Source organism: Lichenostomus cassidix, chromosome 10 (genome assembly GCF_008360975.1).
Source record: "Lichenostomus cassidix isolate B80296 chromosome 10, HeHo_3.0, whole genome shotgun sequence".
NCBI lineage: Eukaryota > Metazoa > Chordata > Aves > Passeriformes > Meliphagidae > Lichenostomus > Lichenostomus cassidix.
This window is the reverse complement of record NC_139491.1, coordinates 5268595-5291680: the sequence shown is the minus strand read 5'-3', so window position 1 is coordinate 5291680 and position 23086 is coordinate 5268595. Positions and strand designations below refer to the sequence as shown.

General features: G+C 42.4%; 1 long non-coding RNA gene across 3 annotated transcripts; it reads left to right on the top strand.

Moving 5' to 3' along the window:
* Positions 1-2095: 2095 nt before the first annotated feature.
* On the top strand, positions 2096-21195 carry LOC146432608 (uncharacterized). Of its 3 annotated transcripts, none has more exons than XR_014854252.1 (5): positions 2096-2299; positions 2536-2743; positions 11040-11144; positions 16967-17202; positions 19060-21195. It is a non-coding gene; the product is annotated as an uncharacterized LOC146432608 (long non-coding RNA). The 3 variants fall into 3 exon arrangements; XR_014854253.1 differs by having other exon boundaries at positions 16967-19263; positions 20172-21195; XR_014854251.1 differs by having other exon boundaries at positions 16967-21195.
* The last annotated feature ends 1891 nt before the right edge of the window (positions 21196-23086 follow it).

Sequence of the window (23086 nt, the reverse complement as noted above, 5' to 3'; positions counted from 1 at the left end):
CGTTGGCTGCTCTCCCCCACCTCTCCCTCTCCGTTCCCCCTCGTCACACGATCCTACTTGGGAACATGTTAGCAAGGACTGAGAATCAGGCCAGTGGCTGCTGATGTTAAAAGGACATGACATGTGCACAAGGCAGGGCATAGGGGCTGGCTGCACATATTAAAGGCAAACACATCACAATCCAATTAGTAGAAATGGAGTGTGTGTGCTGGCTCTGGGAATTTTTTTTTTTTTTTAAGGTAATATTTCTGTGCTTTTTTCTATTGATTGATTTATTTTTGAAAGGAGTAATTCCCTTCTAGCTTTTCTTCCTCCTCTCCTCCCTCCTTCTCCCCACCTTCAATTGCTTCACCCCTGAGTTTTCACCTCACCAGAGGAACACGAGTTCAAAGGCAATTGGAGTAGAAATAAAAATAAAAACAAAATATTGCAAATGCGAAGAGTTCTCTGATCTCTTTTTGACCTTCCTGCACAAAGGGCAATTTCTGCAAATCTACTGCAAACTTGTAAATCTTCAGTACTGGGAGAGATAAAAGCAACGTATATTTCATTAATATGTCCTCTATGTCATTAGAATTTGAGCTGAATAGCTAAATGTGTGTTTGTGCATGTATAGAAATTTCTCCTTGCTATGTTTTTAAAATTGTTTTAAGTATGTCTTATCTTTCTAAAGAGGTTACCTAACCACCAGAGATTTTTATTATTTTATTGGAATGCATCTCCTGTAGCTTTCATTCCCTATTTAAGTGAAAAGGAAGGGAAAAAAATATCCTAAAGCAAAGACAGGTTTTAAAATTTTGATACCTGAGAAAAACGTAATTGTCATTACATTCAGGATGTTTTATTGAATGCAGAATTAAGAATACAGTCAGAATTGAACATCTACAATGATGCATTCCGGTTCTGATATAATGTGCAATACTAATGTGCTATTGGATTGTAGTCTTCCTGCTTGTTTAGCTCCTAGTCTAGCTGAATAATTAAACTCATGTAAATTTGGGTATAGTCCCACTGAGAATAAGGGAGTTTCTTGTCTGTCTAAAGTTAGTTTCCTTGTAAGTAGTTTGTTGGTTGAGGCCCAAAGTTTTATCTCAAGTCACTATGCTCAAAGGTGTCCTTGCTCAGCAAATAACTATAAAACACGCTCAGTTTTAAGCATGTGCCCAAGTCCTGCTCTTAGGACTCATTTGGAGGACGTGTGGCCATGAGGATGGTCTGAGGGAAAAGGTCAAACAGCACAGAAATCAGACAGGCTCTTCTTTGCACTCGTGGTGGTAAATACGTAGAATTTAACAAGGGGAAAACAAAACCATGGGGAAAAGGAGAAGTTCAAATGAGGTAGGTGGACCTACATGGGCATTCTTGCTTCCTTCCTTCCCACAGCTTCCTCTGTTCCTATAATCTCAGCACAGATGTTTCCTTTTTAATCTCTGGCTCCAGCTGGCAGAGCATCTCTGCTCTACCGTACTTAGTCGCAATTACTGCAGACATTAACTCTGCACATGCTTCGGAAATTGACTGCTTTTTCTTCCTTGGAAATGTTGCTCATCATCAGGTTTTTAACAGCCAGAAATAAAGGCCATGTAATGATGAATCCGATTCCCTTCAAGATTTGTAAGAGAGATAAAAGGCACAAGAAGCAGGCTTAAAACAATTGCTGGCGTGGGGGAAAATTTGGATATTGAATTTATAATACCTTGCTTTACTAGTACAGAGAGTCTTCATCATGTGATGGAAAAGGAATGGGAAAGATGTCAAGCAGAGTCCATATTCACCTGCCTGATGCTACTTTTCCAAATTAATTGCAAGTACTTTATTTATTTTGATTAGCAAAGCAGAGAGCTGGGTATGCTAAGTGTCGGATGTGTCTTCTTGTAGGTGAACTTCCATTTATTAATGGAGTAGGGGTTGATCAAAGTGTCAAAGCTGCAGAACCCCAAAATCATATCCACTCTTTTCCTTGCACCCAGGCATGAGGCTGTGTCACCTCAGGGTCACCCATTTGTGCTGTGATGCTGCTGAATGCCACCAGAGCCTGATGTGACCCAGGCCAGATTTTAACAGAAAAAAAAAAAACAACCCAACAAAACTCTGCCCCAGGCTTGAAAGCAACTCAAAATCCCCCAGCTGCTGGATTCAGGGATCCCAGTGTACCCTGATCATCCTGATTGTGTATTTTTTTTCTGTATTCAGAAACTTTCCTTTGGATTAAAAAGTGATCTGAGACAGCCACACTGCCATGAAAGATGGGATGCATGGACAGAGGAACAGTGAAGAATCTGGAAACGTCACACATCAGGTAAAGCAGATGATTTGCTTTGGTGAAAATTCCTAAATAATCAAAATAGACTGTGTGAAATATATTTAAAATTACCAGGAAACCCTTCAAATTACCTGGTCACTGTCTTTTTCTCTATGATGGTCATGGATTCAGATTTTCTATTCTTGATTCTTGAGGGCAAACTGATTTAGTGCATGAAAACCTATTAATGAAGTCACTGTGCTGCTCACTTTGTTCTCTTCATTCCCCTTCAGTTCCTGCTGAAATCACTGGATGCATTCCCATTGCCTTCTCCCCCATTCCTGTGAAGGAGGAGCATGGATAGCACATCCAGCCTTCAGGTGGCTGTGAATATGACAAGTACCGCTTCAGACATTTATTTGAGCACCCAGAATAACAGGATAAAGTTGGTGACAACCCCAGGTCATCTTGCCTATAAACCACCTAACCACTGCCCTGCAGGTAAGAAACTGCAAACCTGTGCTTACCTCTACCAGTTAGTGTTCTTAAGTGAACAGAGCATTGCAGATTAGATAGATGTGCTGTTACAGACACAAAAACCTTTTAAAGGCCCTGGAGAGCTTTCAGTATGGATTCATAATACCTCTCAGTCAATAAGAAACACAGGATTGGTTTGACTATGACAGTTCTAGGGTTAAAATGAGAAAGTTCTGGCAAATGATAACAGCTCTGCCTTCTCCTATGGAATACATGCACAGATGTGGGTACAGTTTTCCCAGGAATGGACTGTGAAATCCAGATTATTGTGTAAAAGGAGAGGTTTATTCATACTGTATTGCCTAATACTCCATGCAGCCTTAGTATCATTATGTTCCATTGAAAGGGCACAATGATTGAGTATTTTGGCTTTCTACTGCTATTGAGTCCATTCACTGATGGGGAACAAGAAAGGAGAATGAGAAGAAGAAAACAAAACTGAAAGTGCTTGAGGACAATTCAACTTTGAAATTGTTTTTGTTAAATATAGGGAAAGTGCAAAATGAGCCCTCTTTGAAACTTGCTGGATAAAAGCTGTTATGAAAGCTTTCAATTTCTTTTTTCAGCTTTGGCTCCTCTTGCACTCTTCTAGGCTAGATGAAGTGTGTATGAAGGCATCACTGACATCAGCTATTGGAAAGTAAAGAAAACAGTAAGTGCAGCTTGGTTATTGCAGAGAAACTGCGCAAACATCTACTCTATAAGTAAAGCAGGAAGAAAAGAGAAAGTTAATGATTTTTTTTTAGCTCTGTGACTTCTCTTTGATCATATTTCATGTAGCAAGCACAAGAATGCCACAAATAGTTTGATTTCTATGAGAGAAAAAAAGGAAGGGTGAGGGCTTTTGCTTTGAAGGGCTGCTTTGCAGGAAGAACTTGTTTAAGAAATAACACTCACATCCAAAACAAAACCCTGCAGAGTTGTAGAAGTCACTTAGAAGAACTAAGAAAGGTCCACTGAGGTTAGATGGAATAAGACTTCTAGATTGTAACACTTAACATTTGAAACCAGTTCCAGGTGACTCACAAAATAGTTGGGCTTGTGAGAATGAACATCAGCAAAAAACTCTAGCAATGGTCATATTCCTTGGAGGATGAATGCACTTCAAAGCAATCCCTCCTCACCCTCCCAATTCCTCTAATTAAAACCATAGCAATGACCATTAAAATTATTTTTCTCTTTTAATGAAATTTTGCAAGACTTTTGGCTTTAGCTTTTATTACCTGCTCTGTTTCAGCAGGCAGCTTAAAAATGCTTAAAAGGAACTAACCCGCACTTACTTATTTCTTAATAAACGCTTTGTGCTTCATGCAGTGTATTTGTCGCATGTAAAGTCAGTGAGGAAAAGGGACTCAGCTCCTGTGTGCAGCTAGCTAGATTCCTAGAAGTGTTTTCCACCCTCCTTGAATGAATTTCCAGGATCTCAGAACCCTGTTGAGTCTCTCACTACCAGAGGATGCCGGCTGGTGCCATGCAGAGTTGGGAGCAGGGATTAAGGCTCTTGACATGCCCTCTCTCTTATTAGAGCTGGCTACTGTGGCAGAGTTGAACGAGAATTCAATTGTGATGGAAGTTAATAGGATTTATTTTTGTTGCTGAGGTGCTGGGAAGTGGATGAACCTTGGAGTTCACGTTGGCTCCCAAGCTATGTCAAATAGCCCTCGATGGGCTCACTGCCTTTCCCAGTTTTTCTCTAGATGGTTTTACCTCCAGTGTGACACACTGATATCAATAAGTCGTCCATCACCTTGTGGGAGCTCCAAGGAGGGAATAGCTGATGCTCTGGGCCTCATTTCTGTGCTGTACATATTTGGGGGATGATTTGTTTTTTGCTTCCTCCTCTGTGGTCCCATAAAATGAATTTCCTTCAACAGTTTGGGCTCAAGTTTTGTTATTTTTATCTGACCTTGCGTAACACTCACCACAGTGCAGACTGTGGGGGTGACTGGGAGATAAAAGCACATTTCTAATCCAAACAGATATACAAATATAGACTCAGCCTACGTTTCCCTCTTCCCAGCTGCCTTATGAGGAAGAGGAGCTGGCTCAGAGAAGAGATCCTCCCTAAATCAGAAAGACTGGTGTAAGCAACAGGGGAAATGGAGAATAGGAGGATTTTTTCCTCCTTTCTGTCTTCGAGATATTTATGAGATGGCAAAAAGCTCTTTGTTTCAACTCATAATTCCAAATAGTTTTCACATAATTTCAGTAGGTGGTTCTGGATGTTGGCTACTTGGTTCAGTTTGGATGGAGAGATTGGATGATTTGATTTTGTTCCCTCGCTAAATGAACCTGATGTTTAGATTTGTATTTCTTGAACTGATAGTCTTGCTATGAATTTAAGCTGGCTCCTCACAAACACTCCTAAATAATTGATACGTTTTCCTAGGGAAACAGCCAACTTGTATGTCTCAAAGTATTTGCAACCCCCAAATTTATATTAAGATTTGAATGTGAATCGACATTTCCCCACACAATGTTTGTCCATCTCCATTGTGTTCATAGGCAGAGGTTCTGCTTTTGGCAAGCTGACATTTAATATTTTTTCTGTAGTTCACTCCAAAAGGAACAAAAATTGGCTCAGATTATGAATTCAAGTGGAGTTTTTCCAAGTGCGCCTATATTACAAGTTCCCCTTCAACATCTGAAAATTGAGCTGTGCTCCTTTTAGTGTAGCTAAACTCTCGTGATAACAAAGCTAGTAAACATTTTTCATGAAGTTAGACTCATCAATCCCATGTTATCACTAAATGGAGTTTAGAAGCAAGGAAAAGGAGAGCCAAGAGGGACAAATGCCCTGCAATGTATTTGTCCCAAAGGAGTGTGAAAAAAATGTAGCAATGTCTCTTCTCACCTACTAAGACAATGTAAAAATCAAATTTTAACAAAAACCGAATGGGACAAAACTAGTGGCTCTATGCTAGCCAGCAAACTAGCTCCAGAACCACTTAAAATCAGACTTCCCCCCGGCACAAAGGAATTCTGCTGCCCCACAGCCCATAATTCAAAACTGTAGGGAGGAAAATGAAAAAAAGAAAAAGGGGGGAAATTAAAAGAAAAGGAAAAGCCTTTGAGGTCAGCAAGACCATCCCTTGCTGATCCAGGCATGCTGCTGACAGCATTTTCACATCCATGAGTGCTTTGTCCAGGCTACTTTACCTCCATCACCAGGGCTTCCATCTGTTCTCAGGAGAGATCATTCCATTTATTTGTTATGAGTTGACTGTATGGATTTTTTTTTTTTAAGTTTTATTTTTATTTTCATTGACAAACCAAGCAGTAAAGATTGGGTTGCCAAGCCCAAACTTCTCCACAGTACAGGTTGGATTTTTTTTTTCTTTTCTGAGAATGGGAAAAAGCTTTCAAAGTGGAATCACCTCCCCCTTGCTGCTCACCATCACGAAACCCTGACTACAGAAGCATCTCATTCATCCCCTGAAGTGTAATCTCTTGAGAACTCAGAAATACTCCATAACCTGAAAACACTCTTTGTTTTGAAGGATAAGAAATAATGGACTGCTTCCACAGTAGGTAAAAGGCAGGGGTTTGTCTTGAATTAGTGTCAGCTTTTACTAGGACATGGGGTTTTATATGTAATTCTGAGCTAGACATGTGTTATGATCCTGTGTGTGTTCTCTGCTGCTTCAGCTCTGTCACTAAGCAGAGTCTGCCTGTCTTGGGGTCCACTTTACAGCACCAGAGAATTTTGAGCCTGATTCTGATTTTTTTTTTACACCTCTCTTCTAAATCAGACAGTTGCTCTCAGCAGGATGATTGATATCAGCATGAAGCAGAGGTGGGTTAGGTGAACCTCATGCACTTGCATTTCAGGAAGGAAACAAATTTTGCTTCCCAACTTTCACCTTTGGTGATAGGCAAGCAGTATTTAGTTTTTCAAAGGAAAGCAGCTGGAGGAAGGCTTTATGGGGGACAAAATGCAGCTAGGCTGTGCTCTGCCTGTGAATTTGCAGGCTGCTGTGCTAGGCATCCAGCTCTTTGTACTAACAGGAGTGCTAATATGATGTATTAAATGTCACACCAGCATCGCTGGGTATGCATATCTCTCCTGTTGTACTGCCTGTTTATGCTTATTCAGCTCTTTGAATAATTTAACACATTTCATACTCCAAATTACCCACAACAGTTTGACGGGGCTGCTGGCAGTTTACTTGAAACACTCAGTGTTAGGTCAAAGTAGGGCCCAAGCATCTGCTAAATAGAAGGACATTTCATACTTAGCAAAGCATAATTAGATGTATTCCTGCACACTTTTCTATAAAAAAATAGGTAAATCCATGCTAATCCCAGTGATACCATGGGAATAAGGGGCTGTAGTGAACACTACTATGTACAGGCCAACACCAGGAATGATGTGGACCAAAGAAAAATAATTCTGGAGACCAGTAGTTGTTGAGGACAGATGAAACTAAGCAGGATAGCACAGCTATGTCAGTGTGTCAGTCAGGCAGTTTCAGAGCAGAAGTACTGATTTCCTTGGTGCAGCTGGAATTAGGGATTTGGGAAGCTTCATTCCCAGCAGTACAATATTCTTCATGTTTTTATCCAAAACTTGACTGAGAACAACAATCCACTGGCTGGATACTGAACCTGGAGCACATGGAGCAAGCACAGGGTGCCCTGCATCCATCTATCCATCCCCTGTGCTGCTGCAGCCAGAGACACAAGAGGTGCCCATCTTGGCTGTACACTGTGAATTCTCTCTCAGGCTTCACATTTTTCTGTCCTTAATTAGCTCAAGCTCTTGCACCGAGAACATTTCAGCTGGATGGGTATTGAAGAGAGGTAGGAATAAAGAAAATGGGACATGGTCCTTGGCTGGACAGCTGGGGCTGGGAATCCTGCTCAGGATTAATGCAAGTGGTGACCCATAAAATGCTGCTGTTGTGTGGATTAAATTAGGAAGGAGACACTGAGAGACAAAGTACCTGGTACTGCACAGATGTGCCTTTCTGGGACTGGGGTGTGTTTAGCCACTGGGGTTGTCATCTCTTTGCTTTTTTTATTGTGAGGAAGACGCAGAATTAACAGTGCTTTCTGGGCAGTGCCTGTTTGCCTTTAGGTGGGGTGAGGCTGTGTGATGTCCACACTGGACCATTTCCACTGGACATGGGTAGCCCAGCAACAGATCAGTGGACTTGGCTTAGTGGTGCTCAAAATTGGTTTTGGCAGGAGGTTTGGAGCAAGCTGGATGCATGTGGCTCTGAGACATGGACCAGCAGGCAGGGGCTGGGAGGAGGACTGCTCTCCCCCAGGGCCACCCAGCACTCCATCAGCTCCTCTCTGCACTGCTCTGCTCAGACAGAAACCAGAGAAGGGACAGGATAGCACAAAAAGAGTGTTTTCAATTAAGACTTAAAAATCTCATCCCTCACAGTGCATCAGGTGGGAGGAATCTCTCCCCAGCCCAGCAGCTCACCCAGGGCCCCACAAAGTGATGATGCAGGGCACAGTCAGCGGAGATATTTGCAAAGTGACAGCAGGGCTCTGATTGAGTGAACCTCCCAGGTCCAAAGCCCCACTCTGCTCAGGAGGATATGCTGAAAATCTTTCTCAGGGATTTGCACATCCTTACAACAACTAAAGGTCTGTAATGAAATGTTTGCTTATCATCCATTTAACCTGCTTCGGAGCAGGCTGAGCCTGCATGGTAACCTCGGGTCAAAACTATTTTGGATAGCTGAAACTCATGATAAACACATGCTTTTGAAGGTTAGAAAGCCATCAGTGGGAGACATCAGATTCGCTTCTTTATTATTAGAAGGGGAGAAAATCCAGGAGTGTTCAGAGCAGCAAGTTTTGTATAAAACATGAAAAGCAGATGGGGGGAGGTGGCAGAAGGAAGGAGGAATCTTTTTTGATACCAAACAACATTGCTTCTGCAGCAAATCCTTTTTCCTTGTAATTTAAGATTGCGCTTGAAATAAGGAGCCAGCTGCACCCGGGGGGAGCAGAGGGCAGCCTGTCCTTTTGGGTGCTTGATTGGCTCTTTCGTGTGTACCTGATAATTACTGGGGCTGGTAGGAATCCAGTTGTGCTGCTTGAACACAGCATCGTATCCACAGCAGCCCTGCTTGGGCTGAGATCTCCAAAAGTGGAGAGAAGATTGTCACAGAGCACAAATCTTCACTGATGAGCAAGTTATGGCCTTCCCAAAACTTCACTCCAGCTGGATCTGCTAATGGTCTGTGCCCGCCGAGGGGCTTTCAGTTGTATTAAGCAAGCTGGATTGAGGAATTTCACTTAGAAAATACATCTTTATTTCTCAGGTCCACACAGAAATCCTGCTCTGTGATATGGGGGAGTCCCAAGGCAGAATCTCGAGTGCAGTCTCACGGACATTGCTTTTAACATCATCATCAAAGTCCTGCACTGATGAGTGAGATGAGGGGAGATGGGGGACTCTCTTCACACATGCCTGCCCCGAGCCACAGCTGACTGCCTGAGCACTGCCCAGGGAAACCAGAAACACTTCCATTGCTTTTTGAGACAAATCTTTATCGATGTGTGCACGTGTGCCTGACACACACACACACTCACACACACGCAAAAGGCAAAGATTCATCCCTCAGAATCTCAATCCTTTGAAGCCACCTGTCTCTGAACAGTTTTCTGTATAATGAGCAGAGCTCTGTGCTGTAACTTTTCCCTTTGTCCCCAGTGCCAGCTGTATAATTCCCAACCCAACAAACATTGCACCCTTGCAGAACTTCTGCCTCAGTCCAACAGTGCTGTTGTACCAGGTTTTCTGCCAGAGCAGCCGCCTACAGGAATGATCAGCAAAGCAACAGCAAAAGAGAATTCTTCCACTGGGAGGACTCTGCATTTCCTCTCTTCCCAGGACCTCCACGCTAAGTGGGCTCAGTTTCCAAGTGAAAAGATCCTGTTTTTTCTCTTTTCCCCTAATGGTCAGAGATGGCAAACTCCCTCTGGGATCTGTGCATTCAGCTTTGTTCTTTCTCCCTCCCCTGCTGTCGCCAGTAATTAAAACTGAGCGAAAAGACTGAACATGCTATTTTTTGAATAGATATTTGAAATTTAAAGTGGAAAAAAAAAAGTTGTGAAACTTGTCAGATCAATGATTTGACACATATTATTTAGCTGGCTCTAAATATTCTGGAGTGAGAACTTAGTTAACAACTTGTTAACAAAGCATAATTCGGAATAAAACCCAGCTCTCTCTTTGCTAGCTGCATTTGCAATATGGAGCTGGTTCTAATAACTCTGTCTCTTAAATACCAATGTATTTCTCCTGCAGTTTCTAAGAGTTTTTGCCACTGTGGTGCACAGAACTGGGATGGAAACAAAACACAGAGGCAATGTTCACCAGATCTTGGTGGTCAAGGTACTGCTGAACACCTTGACGTGAGTAACTTGTCTGAGTCACACACAGGACATTGGTGCTGGGGAGCTCAAGCCTGTCAGCACTTAAAAATGGGTTAATCCTTTTAGTTAAGCATGTGAGAATGAATGACATATGAAAAACAATTTCTTTGAGGGGAAAAAAGTAGAGGTAATTTTTCTAATATCTGTGTTGTAGTTTGCTCTCTCTGGCCATGTTAATATGTCTCACTCTGTCTTTGGGCTTCTTTTAAAGACTGCTCTTTAATGAAGGATAAACAGGCCTGTTTTCCCCCTGAAGAGCATCCCTTACACCCTCACACCTGTAAACAATGGATTTTTCCACATGAAATGAGAGGGCAAGCACATCCTGCTACCAATTTTGACTCTACAGAGTGGTGTAGCATATAATCTCCATTACTTTTCCTGTGATTTGTAAGTGACTGTTGCTAGGTAATGCCTTTTCCACTAAGCATCAGTGAGCTAATGTGAGGGCTTCGAGAATGTTTCATTATATAATTAAGCCTTTGGTGGTGCTGATTTCTACTTTACAAAAGTCTCATATCTTTTCCATGTGTGCAAAAAAAGTTTTTATGGTATTAGACATAAGGACACAAAAAGCATCCTTGAAACCAGACTAATATTTTGGCAATGTAACTGATTTCTGCTTGGATTTTTTTATTATTTATTACACACAGCTATCAGCCACCCATCACAATGACATCTAGCTAGACTCTGTGTTATTTAGATGGAAAACATGATAAATACATGGAACACATGACCCATTGGAAGTATCACTAGATCCCAAATATCTCTCCAGACTCCATAATCCATTAAACAAATGTGGTCCCTTTGTTCTGACATCTGGACACTTAGTCTAACCATGACCTTTGCTTCCCAGGGACAGGACTGGGATACAGAAGAGCTTCTTCAAGAGGATGTGACTGGTTTGACTGAATATGAGAGCAGAGATTTCCCCAGGATCTTCAGACATGTGAGCCTCAAGGTACTGTGAATTTTGTTTAGAGGATGAGATGAAGAAAGGGGTGGAAAACATGTAAGTGAGAAGATATAAACACAAAACAAAAACAAACCACAGAATATAATGTTAAGAGTCTATGTTTCGTCAAGCTTCACACTAAATATCAAGATCAGTAACTGCCATTGGAGGGGGAGCACTTGGCCATCACAATACACAGGACTGTGATGCACAAAGCAACCCTGATGCAAATTTACTTAGCATCCAGGATCCTTAGCAAAAAAAAAAAAAGAAGAAGAAAAAAAAGAAAAAAATAAAAGCAAGAAAAAAACTTTACAAGGCAGCTTTGATCGGCCCTGGCACTGTGTGTGAAAGTCTAGCTCAGTTCTAAGACTGCCAGGGTAAGTGAAAGAAGAGCCTTTGTAATTTTTGTCTTACAATTATGTCACTCAGTCCTGTAGCCTTCATTCTCCCCGTGCAATTTGTAAGAGACGACAAGTCATTCAAAGCACCTCTGTTTACAGAGAGCCTCAGTAATAGAACACCACGGTCGGGCAGATTCCATGAACTGCAGACCCCGTGCTGACAGATGGGGTCTGTGAGTGATTGTTTGATGGGCGCCGTGGGTGAGGCTGGAGGGGAATGGCGAGAGAAGAACAGCCCACTGGGTTTTTTTGAGCTCGGAGGTCATGTCGGTTACCAGCGAGAGCAGCATTCAGTGTTTTTCTGTTGCATTGTTATCTTGGTGCTGGTGATGAAGTTTTAATTGGGAAGGGTGAGGATGATTCTGCTCTCCTCCCACACGGCTCTACAGATGCTGCTCCTACCAGCAGCTTGGGGCAGGATTTCAGGAGCTGCTCGCTCCCCACGAGGCACGAGGCAGCAGAAAGGAGAAATGAATGAGGTGGGGATTGCTGCACTCGTGAGGAGTGTCTCCTGTAGATAATGCTGATCTGATGAGCAAAGCCAAAATGATATGTCTGACGATACAAATGCCTTGTGCAGAATGGATGTAGCATAGACAGCAGCACCAGTCCCCCTCTGCACTGATAATACAGCTTAACACAATTCAGTCTCTTTCTGTGACTTGGAAAGTTTTAGGATTCTCTGCTGGAGCCATCTACTATCAAGTTGGTGATAAAATGCATTGCATTTCCATACTGTAATTAAAAAAAAAAAACCAGCAAAAATCAACTCACCAGAAAACAAAGAAAAACCTCCGTGATCTATTGCCTGAAAGCCACTCAATAGCAATTAGCTAATACCAGTTATCTTCTTGCTGTACAGGCTTCCTGATACTGCAAAGCATAGCTTGGCTATTGGAAAGCTAACAATTATTTATTAGGTGCCTCAAAGCATCCAGGATCCTGGTCATAGGATGCCTTGTGTTTGAGGGCTGTAAAAACAAAGAACAAGAGAAGAGTCCCCAACTAACACGCTCACAAAGTAACTACAAGGCAATTGGCAACAGATGAATACGCTGGGAATGATTATAGCAGAACTGTCAGCATGAAAGGCAGGGCTCATGAAATACCTTTAATCCCTGGTGATTATTCTTTTTCTGGGCAATCAGCTCTTCCCCTCCCCTGCAATATCTTGCAGGATGTAGCAGGATGCATCCTAAGGTGCTGTGCTCTTGCGGGAGACCACCCTCCATCCTTGTCTCCATCAGGTGAGAGACAGATTTTCAAACCTGTTAAGAGTCAGATGGAAGCAAGGGATAGATCCCCAGGATCCTGGCCCTGGGTTTCTCACCCTGAAGCAGAAGACAACGCTGTCATTCAGAACAGCAAGTTCCCATTCACAGTTATTTGTCATGTTAATTACTACAGACAAATTTCTCCTTCATCTCAATCGTGCAGGTCAAAGCGGAAAAGTTTAGCACTTCAGAACATCAAACTTTGCTTTCATCTGAGTGCGGGACATCATTCTGAAATTCCTTTTGATCATGTAGGAAAAAAAAAAGAAAGGAAGACAATTTGAAAGTTTGCTCTTGACGGGAGTTGTAATTTCTTTGTTAAAATCAAGGGAAAAGGAGTCTCTCTAGTCATTAGCCATGGGCTGGGTGTGTTCATAAACTCACATCCTCACTCCAGCAGGTAACCCATGACTAAGAGCAATGAACAAATATTGAACAAATATTGTCACTTCCCTCCACATCCATGCAGGATCCTCATCATATCATTCCCACTTCATTAATTCCACTCCGAGCTGTTAGCTCTATCAGATCCCTGCGCACCGTGCTGTAGGAAACACCCCTGGCTCAATCCACACCACTTTTCACAGAAAGTGGCTGCATATCATGCCTGTAATTTGCTGCACAGTGTACCTACGCGCTCCCACATTAGCTGTAATCTCTGTCGTGCTCACGCCAACATTCCAGCACTATTTGGCATTTCACGAGCACAGTATTTATCACCGAAGTTCACACAAAGTTGCAAACCCTAACGAGGCTTATCAGCTTTTACAAACCATCTCTGTCCACTGGAGTGTGACATGCTGAGTATAATTCCACTCACTGTGCAGTCACCGGATGTGAAGAGGGAGAAGAAGGGGGGGGGAAGCTTCAAAGCAACATTTCATATCGCTTTAAATGAATCATGAAATCGAGTGTCTGTATAGCCCCTAAGTTCCTGCAGGTGAGATGCAACCTGCAAGCTGGGCACTTAGAGCAGCCTTTCAGTCAAATAAAATCATCTCATCGTTACTGATGTGGCAATTACTCCCCAAAAAGAGCAGTGATGTGGCTGTGTGAGGGGAGGAGGACTTGGAGCTCAGTCCCACAGTCCCACAGGGGTGGCTGGGGGCACATCGGGTCAGTCAGCCTCAGTTTGCCTTGCTGTCAGGACAGAAGTCATCACAGTCACTGGATTTGTTTCAGAGATGAATCAGGAAGCATAATTAACTGTGTGAGTTGTAAACATTTGCCTCTGAAGTTTCAAAAGGTTGTGGTGTTGGTATGAAGAATGTTGGTAACCTGCTTTGCTGCCAGCCCAGCCCTGTATCTAGGGCTAGAGCAGGCACCAAAAAGCTTAAAAACAGACTTGCAGTGTCTGTATTTCTGTGTATCTACGTGCCCCTGGGTATATGGCACCCAACCACTACCCCTTTCCTGCTCATCAGGCACAAGTGTGACACACTGATGTGGGTGGAATTTGATTGAGAAATGAGCTACTGTTTGTATTGTCATCACAGAGCTCTCTAAAAGCATGAAGTCGGGCTGAAAGAATCAGAATGTTTAAAATGAATGCTATTTTTTCCTTTTCTGCTGTGTTTTTTGGTTCTTCAGTCTGCATTCACGTCACTGGTGTAAGGTGGGGTTGGGATATACTTTTATAACTAGACCTCACAAATACTCATTCTCTCTTTCATTTAATTCCATGATATCAAGAGTCAGGCTGATAATTTTAATGTCTTCAGGTAATTCCTTAACTATTGTGTAGTTTCGTAGTTCCATTGACTTCGACTGAGATGTTACTCTCTGTGGTTCCCCTAATAGCTGGAATTTGTAAGAATAAGACCAGCCAAAGTGTGTGTGCAGAGCACAGCAATGTATCTCCTGCCAGGAAAACATTTGCAATGACTGGAGATCAGGATGAGATATCTTACACAGTTATAGAAGGAAAAATGATGCATTAATTGTATTTTAAAATCTCGTGCTTCTGTAGCTCTGTTTGCTGTAAATGCATTGTCGTGCTAACAAGTGCTTCAGAGACATCAGGGTGTCCATTTATGCCACTGTTTGCACCTATAAACCATGGCAAACTTTTTCCATTCTGCTTTTTTTTAACCCCCAGGACCCTTTTTGCTGAGTTTTTTTACAGAATTCCAAGTGCTTCTGACTTGGATCACAGCAGCAAGTTCCCTGCCTGCCTCCGTCGGTGACTCATGCTCTAACCTTGGTCAGGTCACTTAGATGGTGTTGTTTTCTCTGTTTCTTAGTCTTTAAAATGCATATTTTGTTCTCCTCACAATTCTGACATTGTAACATCTTTCTGGCTCTAGCAACAGTCTGTATCATTTTAGATATACATTATCTCGTACAAAAATACCCACCCACGTCTCATACCCTGAAAAATCACAGTAGCCAAAACTCCAAATTTAGATTGAAAAATGTAGAGCTGTGCAGACAAGAGGACATTTTTTCCAAATGTGAGTAGATAGCCTTTTTCTCTCTAGATAGTTTGGGCTATCAGAAATTTTTTTAGTATTTAAATTTGCAACTCAGGCTCCTGCTGGGAGCTCCTTGGACATGCTGGACCACCCAGCAGGCAGAGTTGTATTTCAGTGGTGTTTTTGCTTTGCCAAGGGTGAGGATGGTTTCACTGCAGATGTCTAATATCTGGACACTGATGGCCTTTCCCTCTTGGTCCTGTCACATCCCCTGCATCCTCCCTGCTTCTCCCCACAGCAGGTTTTCACTTGGTTCTCTCTCCTTGCTGCCTCACATACCATAACTGAGGAAGAAGTGGAAGCAACAACAGACAAAACAATTTTCCTGCTGCATTTTAGCCTGGCTATACAAACATTTGTAGCAGCTAAAAACAGCAGTCACAAGGAGATTCCTCCTCTGGACCTGTAATCCTGGGCTGGAGAAAGCCCTATTCAGATGCAGTCATCAGTGGATCTTTCTGCCATCCTGTTAATCCCCTCTCCCTTCCCATCTCACACCTGCCAAAGCAGGTTTGCATCAGAAGTATCCAATCCTATCCTTTTTTTTTTCATAAGCGTTTCTGAGAGACCTGTGAGGAGAGAAGCAGTTAAGAGGAAAAAACCAAAATAAAATCCAGTTTTGCTGCATTTTGGGAGGAAATGAACTTGTGTGTTTTGAAGCTTTCGCACAAGGCTCAGATTTTTAGAGCACGATGAATCACTCGCTGAGGATGCCTGTTTCTTCTCCTCTGCCTGCACAAGGTGCCCATACATTTAACCTTTACAAAGGTTAAATGTAGCTAATTCATGGTAAATGTATATCTTCCTCATTCACCAAAGCACCTTCATCCTGAGCTACCATCTTCCTGATCCTCCCTAGATCCTCTGCCAACAGGACAGTGGTGGCATCAAAACGGGCAATTGACATTTTTTGGGACTTGGACATCCATGGCTCACTGTGAGGAGCAGAGTATGGAGTTGAAGATCCTTCACTGATAAAGCCCTGGCTCTGGATCCATAAATAAATCACCTTTTAAAATAGATCACATCTGTGCTGTCTCAAGCATGGGCAGAGGGAAGCTGTCAGCCTGGGCACAGATCTGCACTGGCACAGAAGGAATAGTCTGGAAGACAGAGAAAGACACATTTCATGCCTTTACTTTGTGCAGCAATCTCGATATTTTGTGTGTACTTATTGCTCTGAGTTTGTCTCCCTTTCCCACCTGTACTTACACTGTCTTTTTTCTGAGGCTTGTTATTATTTCTATTGAGCAATCTTCAGCCGAACTGGGAGATCTCGCAGTGACTCACTTACTTGAACATTATTGCCTAGTTCTTTACACAAGACAGATTGGATATGAATGAGATCTCTTGTCCTCATGAGCATTATATTTATTTCACAAGACATTTTCTTCAGAACTCTCCCTGCAATAAATTATGTGGTATATTTATTTTTTTCTTCTACCATGCTATAGCTCTGTCCCTTTTTTTGTTGTTTCTCATTTTTCAGACACTTCTTCTTCTATGATCTGCTGTTGTTTTCTGTTTTTTTTCTTCTCACAATCTCTTAGCTGTATCCTTGGAATTTTTTCCCCTTGTGCATTTTTTAGCACAGTGCATGTATTCGATGTACTCAAAATGAGAGCTTGGGATAAGTATTTAAAGTAACAAAATGATTTCCCTCTCTTATCTTTCAGATGTTGTGTAATGACTGGGAAAAAAAGAAAGAAAAAATATAAAAGCAGGTGAAGTGTATCAAATGAAGTATATAACTGTAAGGAATACAATTGTATGTATCATTTTCTGATTTTCATGATGTCAGCTAAATGGAAGATTTTGGAGGTGCTTTACTTCTAAAGAAACAGCTGGATTTTAGCAGCTGCTTTTGGGGAGACCCTAGAAATGCTGAAAGCCCTGTGTAATCAAAGTAAAGGTGAGTAAAGGATGAAATAGGACTTGAAGGCAGCACATGTCCATGTTATTTACAGGAATCCCATCCTAGGTTTCTGTGTCATTGTCACTGAACATCACCATGGTCCCTTGCTTCCCATCGCTTCTGCCTGACCTGCCAGCCCCTCCCAAACTTTTTACTCCCCATTGCTTGGTGGAGGTGTGTTAGAAGTCTGGACTTAGCCCAGTCATGGCCTTTCCCAGGGCCAGTGCTGGAGAGAAAGATGGTTTGAACTAAAACTGAAATGTAAGTGGTCCAATGGGTGGTTTTGAAACCCAGGTCCAAACTGGAATTTCAATATTGCTGAACCATGTTTGGACGAGTGCTTCACTTCAAGACTGCTTTAATGTCTCATGTCTAAAACTAGAATTAAACTTCTTTGCCTGGAGTGCAGTACCACACTAGGGCATGTCTTTCAGGGCAGTGGTGGGATTTCTCTCCTTGGTGACTTTCAGGGATCACCTACACATAAGCATCCCCAGTCTGATCTGGTGGTGATATTAACGAAGCTCCAAGAAGCAGGAGGCTGGCCTAGAAACCTCCAGAGGTCCTTTTCAAATGTTTTTTTTCCGTGATCTTACAGTTCTGGTAAGTGTGTTACAGTAAAATAACCAGATGGACTTTTTTTGGAAGTATAGAACAGATACCCTGAGGGCAGAAAACAGTATGTGGAGAAGACGCCATGGGTGGGGGTGGGGAGAAAGACACTTATTTCCATTTATGAGTTATAGAATCAGGACTCCTACAAGGAGTTGAGAAATTTGTCTTGATCTGGAGATGAGAAAAACAAACACTTCTTATCTTTTTACAGTGAGGCTGCCTGGCTTGTGATCCTCACCCTGTCTCGAGAAGGGTGGGCAGCGTTTCAAATGCTGGGGTCAGAATGGTTCCTGCTCTAGCTCATCAGTCTGGTGTACATATCTTTCCGGGAGGGATTAAATGTGTCTTGTCTCCTGCGGTTATATTAAAGGGCAGAGAGGAGGCAAGGAGCCTTTTACTTCCTAGAAGGCTGCCTGGGGTATCTGGGAGAGGGAGGGAAGAGCAGCCAAACCTCGCTGCTGTCCCTGAGGCTAACGCAGGAGAAATCTGTGTGAAAGCTGAGCCTTTCCTCCCCTGTGCACTCTGTGTGAGACCTGAGCCTTGCCTCCCCTGGGGCCAAATCTGCAGGAGAGGGGTGCAGGATTAATGTTGGGAAGGGTGAGACTGACTGTGTGCCCAGCATCCCCACCATGGGCATGGTTTGCAGCCAGGGCTGCTGAGCTAAGGACACTCCACCCTGAGATGTGTTGTGCAAAAGCTTCATTTCACCCTTGGGATGAGCCAGTGTCTTTTTCTCCCTCTTCTGTACACATTCCTCTTACTAGATCAGCCAAAACCTTCTGCTGTCACTAAAACTGATGGGTTTTTTGTGTAAAACGAGACTTTTTGTACTCATCAAGGCCAGCTCTGCCTGCTCTGCCAGTAGATGTCCCTGCTCACCTGGCTGCCGTGGATGTGCTGTGTCTTTTCCTGGGAAAACTGACTTCCAACACACTGAACTTCACATCATTCCTGCTGGGTATTGTTCATATGGATTTTAATTTTTCTTCCTCTCATTTGGGCTTCTGGTGTAAAGTTTAATCAATCTCCTCAAATACAAAAGCTGAAATTAAAAGGAAAGATTGTTATTCTATTGCAAAGCAGCCTTTTCACAACCTTTAAATATTATGGTGTTTATTTATAAACAGCACTGACATCAGACAAAGTCCCTGAACCGCTTTACCCTGCTCTGTCCTTCACTCCTGCTCTGCATCATGCCTTCAAATAACTTCCACATTTTTTCCCTTCCTTGCACTGCAGCATTTTCTTGAAGCAGATATTGCTTCGGTGCACTGAATTGAACAAAACAAGACAAAATGAAACCAAATAGTGCTGAGCACCAGGTACTCACTGCTTGGTAGGAGTCACTTGGCAATTTTACAGATGCTGAGAGTCTCAACCTTCAGCCTGTAAGGTGTTTCCTGTAATATGAGAATTTATCAGCTGGCTTTCAGAGCCACATAGGTGAGTTTTAAGTGTTTTCTGCAGTGCTCTGTGCTCTGTATTATAATCCTGCAATTACATATTTGCATGCCTACTGAATTAGCACTAGAAAGTTATCTTCAAAAGTGCAAAGCCTTTCGCTGCTGCTCTTCCTGGGAATACAGGGATGATAATTGTTACGGAGGAAAATTACCTTTACACGGTATTGATTTTGTGCCCTGCTGCCTGTCATCGTTGCTGGGGAGGTTTTTCCAGGCTCAGGACAGGGAGCAGCTGTGCCGAGAGCCCTCGCTGGTGGCCATGGAGGGACAGGGCAGTGCTGGCAGCTGTGGCATCACTGCCACCCCTGCGACTCGTGGGGGGCACCAGTGACCCACCCCAGCAGCCTTTCATTCCAGCTTTGAAGCAGGGGTAGCAAGAGGCTTCAAAAAGCTGGGAGCCACAGCCTCGGAGTGGGGAATGGCTCAATAAATTGGTGGAATATAAGTATTTATTGATTTAAGAGCAGTCTTTTCTTTTGCCTTGCTTTTGTCTTCTAGGGGAACTTTCTTTTAAATTTATGTCCCACATTGTCACATCAGGAGGAAAATACATGAGAAATGTTTTGTTATTTCAAATTTATCACGTATTACGTCAGCTGGCATTGTGGACTCACAATATGTAATGCTTCATAAATTATGAAAAATAAATGTTTTATGGGCTTACTACGCACTCTGTTTGAAAACCGTTGAGCTGGGGAGACTCAGTGACCCCTGTACAAATTAATGCGCACATGATTTTCATTATTGCAGCTCAGATAGGAAGTTTGAGCATCTTTATATATTTATTTAAAGGAAAATGAGGACAGAAGTTGCTTGAATGCAGTCAGTCTTTCTGGCAAGAAGCAGGTATCATTTAACCCAGCTCATAACCTATCGCTTCCCTCACAGTCATTGTTATTCCAGGCCAAAGCTTAAACTCAAAATCAGAGCTGCGAGGACTTAGCATGAGCTTGCAGAGGTCAAATCCTGCAGTCTTTAGCCAGGCAAACTAAACCTCTGAGTTGGTAGGATTTTGTCTACGCGAGGACTGCGGCGTTTGCAGAACACGAGTCAAGCACAAGTCAGACTCCCGCAGAAGGCAAGGCATGGAAGGATATTTCTGCTGAACTTTCCAGCCCTGCTTTCCCTGAGTGTGATGGAGAGCGACAATCAAATGAGAGCTGCACATCTCTGCTGCCGAGGGCCTCACCCCAAACGAAAATCTCGATTTCAGGGTACCGGAGATCTCAGCCTTGAGGAACACAGCTTCCTTCAGCACGGAGCTGCAGCAATCCCAGGGAAATATCCTCACCCTCCTGCACGGGGAAGTGTGGCATCCCATTTTCTGAGGAGCAAAAGTTCACTCTAACTTGTGTTGCATGGGAGGTGCATCTCTGGGGGGAAAGGCCACGCTGACAGGAGGTACCAGCAATGCTGAAGCACTCACAGATTTGTTTTTCCCCTACTTGCACCCAAATATTTCTGTTCCTTGCGAAGATGGAGGGTCAGGTGTTGAAGGTTTGTTTTTATATCGCACAGATCCACCACTGTGTTTCTAATAAAGCCATCAAGAGCAAAACCGGGAGCTCCCTGCATGGATTTGAGCAATATAAGTCACTGCTTCAGAGGACTCTCTTAACTCGGGGCTGGATGCACTCAAAAATCTTCCAAGTTATTCTCTCCTAATTCAAGTCAGCTGAGGCATCAAAATGTCGGGCAGATGGACAAGATCTCTGGCTGCAGCCAGCCTGTTTTCTGCTGTTACTCTTACTGCAGCCAAAACTTGGAGACTTTTATTATAATTGCTTTTTATTTGATCAGGGAAATTTTGAGAATTTAACCTTTACATAAGCAGTCTAAAGGCAATTCCTGTGTGCTTTCTGGTGTAAAAGACTGTGCTCTAAGAATTCTAACTTGCCCTAAACTGGATTAAACAGTGTTATCTTAAAACCGTAGTTTTCCTTCTTTCCTTTCCTTTTCTTTCTCCTCTTATGGCTGTTAAGAATCACTGAATTTATACACAGTGGTTAAGTACAGTCACTATTGCAGTTGCTTGGTCAAGAAAGTGAAAGGATTTTCTCTTCAGTTGGATTTTCTCAGAGTTATTAACTTCAATTGTGCTTCGTGTTAGGGAGACGCAAGGGAACAGATAAATAGTTAAAGTACGACCCAACTTCTTTCTTTCTTTTTTATTTTTGCTGTGACTTTAATAGCTGAGAAGAGCCCCTGCCTCTGCCTCTCTCCTCCAGTGGATGGCAGTTGAGTTCCACGGAACAGAGCAGAGCTGACTTGCACCTCGTTGTAACTCTCTCAAGGAGGCAACCGCTGATTGGAATTAGCTGCTCTTTGCCTGTGTGAAATATCACTCAGAAAATACCTGAAGAATTAGAAAAGGAAGAAATGGAAAGCTTTTCAATTTAAACGGCTTTGTTAGTAGAGCAGGAGCAGATCTAAAAGTTTTGCTTCAGCAGCTGAGGGGGGAAAAGAGAGCCTTAAATCCATATACACAAGTTTCAAGTGTTTCCTTTTTATATGTTAATCTGAATTTTCAGTATATGGATGCTAATGAAGAAAAGTTCCTGATTTTCATTTTGCTTCCTGACCTCTGCAGTCTTTAGGTTTTAATACTATACTCATAATTTCAGCACGAAGAATAATTTTTAAAGGCAAATTTTCTTTTCTTGAAGTCTCAGCTGTACCAGAAAGAGTAGGACAATTCCCAGGGACTGGGATTGCGATGTGAATTTAGTCATCGTTGAAACTGTGACTAGTTTTGAACTGTTCCCCTAAAAGAAAAGTTTAAAACAAACATTCCAATCAGAAACAGAAACCTAACCATGTTCCTCTTAAAAACGGGTCTCCTCCAACTCCTCCAGTTTATAGCACATACCCTTGGGCTATTACAGTCTAGAAAAATCTGAAATAAAACCACACTCTTTTCTGGGTCTGATCATGCATCACTCGCTCAAAAAGAAGTTTAGGGCCTCCTGAGAAATACAAGGTTTAGGCCTTCCTGACACATGTTGCTTCTTTTTAAAGAAAACAGTTTAGTGCATCTTTATGGAAAATACATCATTTTAGTTTTATTCCCTTTATGAGGAATCACAGATGGATTGAAACAGAAAGCTTAAAAAAAATATTTGCAACTCCGGTTGTGTATAAACAATATTGTGGTCAGCATCCTAGTTGTTTTTAACATTAGCAGTTATTTACTTTTCAAATTTTATTTACTTCTACCTCTAGTCTCATGCTGTTGTAGTATAAGATCAGACACAAATAACTGTTTACACCAAAAATTAAGTTTCTGTAAGTAACTATTTTAAAATGTTTGCTTTTATGTTTGCTGCTGAAGGATCTCGAGCACTCCTGCCAGAAAGGAAAGTATTTATTATCTCTCTTTTACAGATGAGGAAACTGAGACACTGTGAAATTAAAAGCTTGGGGAAATTAGTACACAGTAAATTACGGTGTGAATTTACTGTGTACCAACCACCTTGCACGAACTCATCATGTGGACTGGCAAAGAAAAAGGATTAAACTGCCTTAAATTATCTCACATTTGCCATGGACAGACAGTTACCATGGATCAGCTGACACGCAGCAACTTCTCAACCCGCAGTGAGCCACTTGCACTGAGAATCATCTGTTGGAGAAGAGCTGTTCATGGGGCTGTGCTGAGAAGCTAATCTGCACCAACTTTAGGAAAGAGTTCATTAGTCACTAATTTCCCCAGCTGATTTACCTAAAAATCATAAAAGGAAATCTCTGGCAGGACTCGAAGTCAGTCTGGAGTATCCTTGCAGCAGTGAAAGCAGAATCTGTGA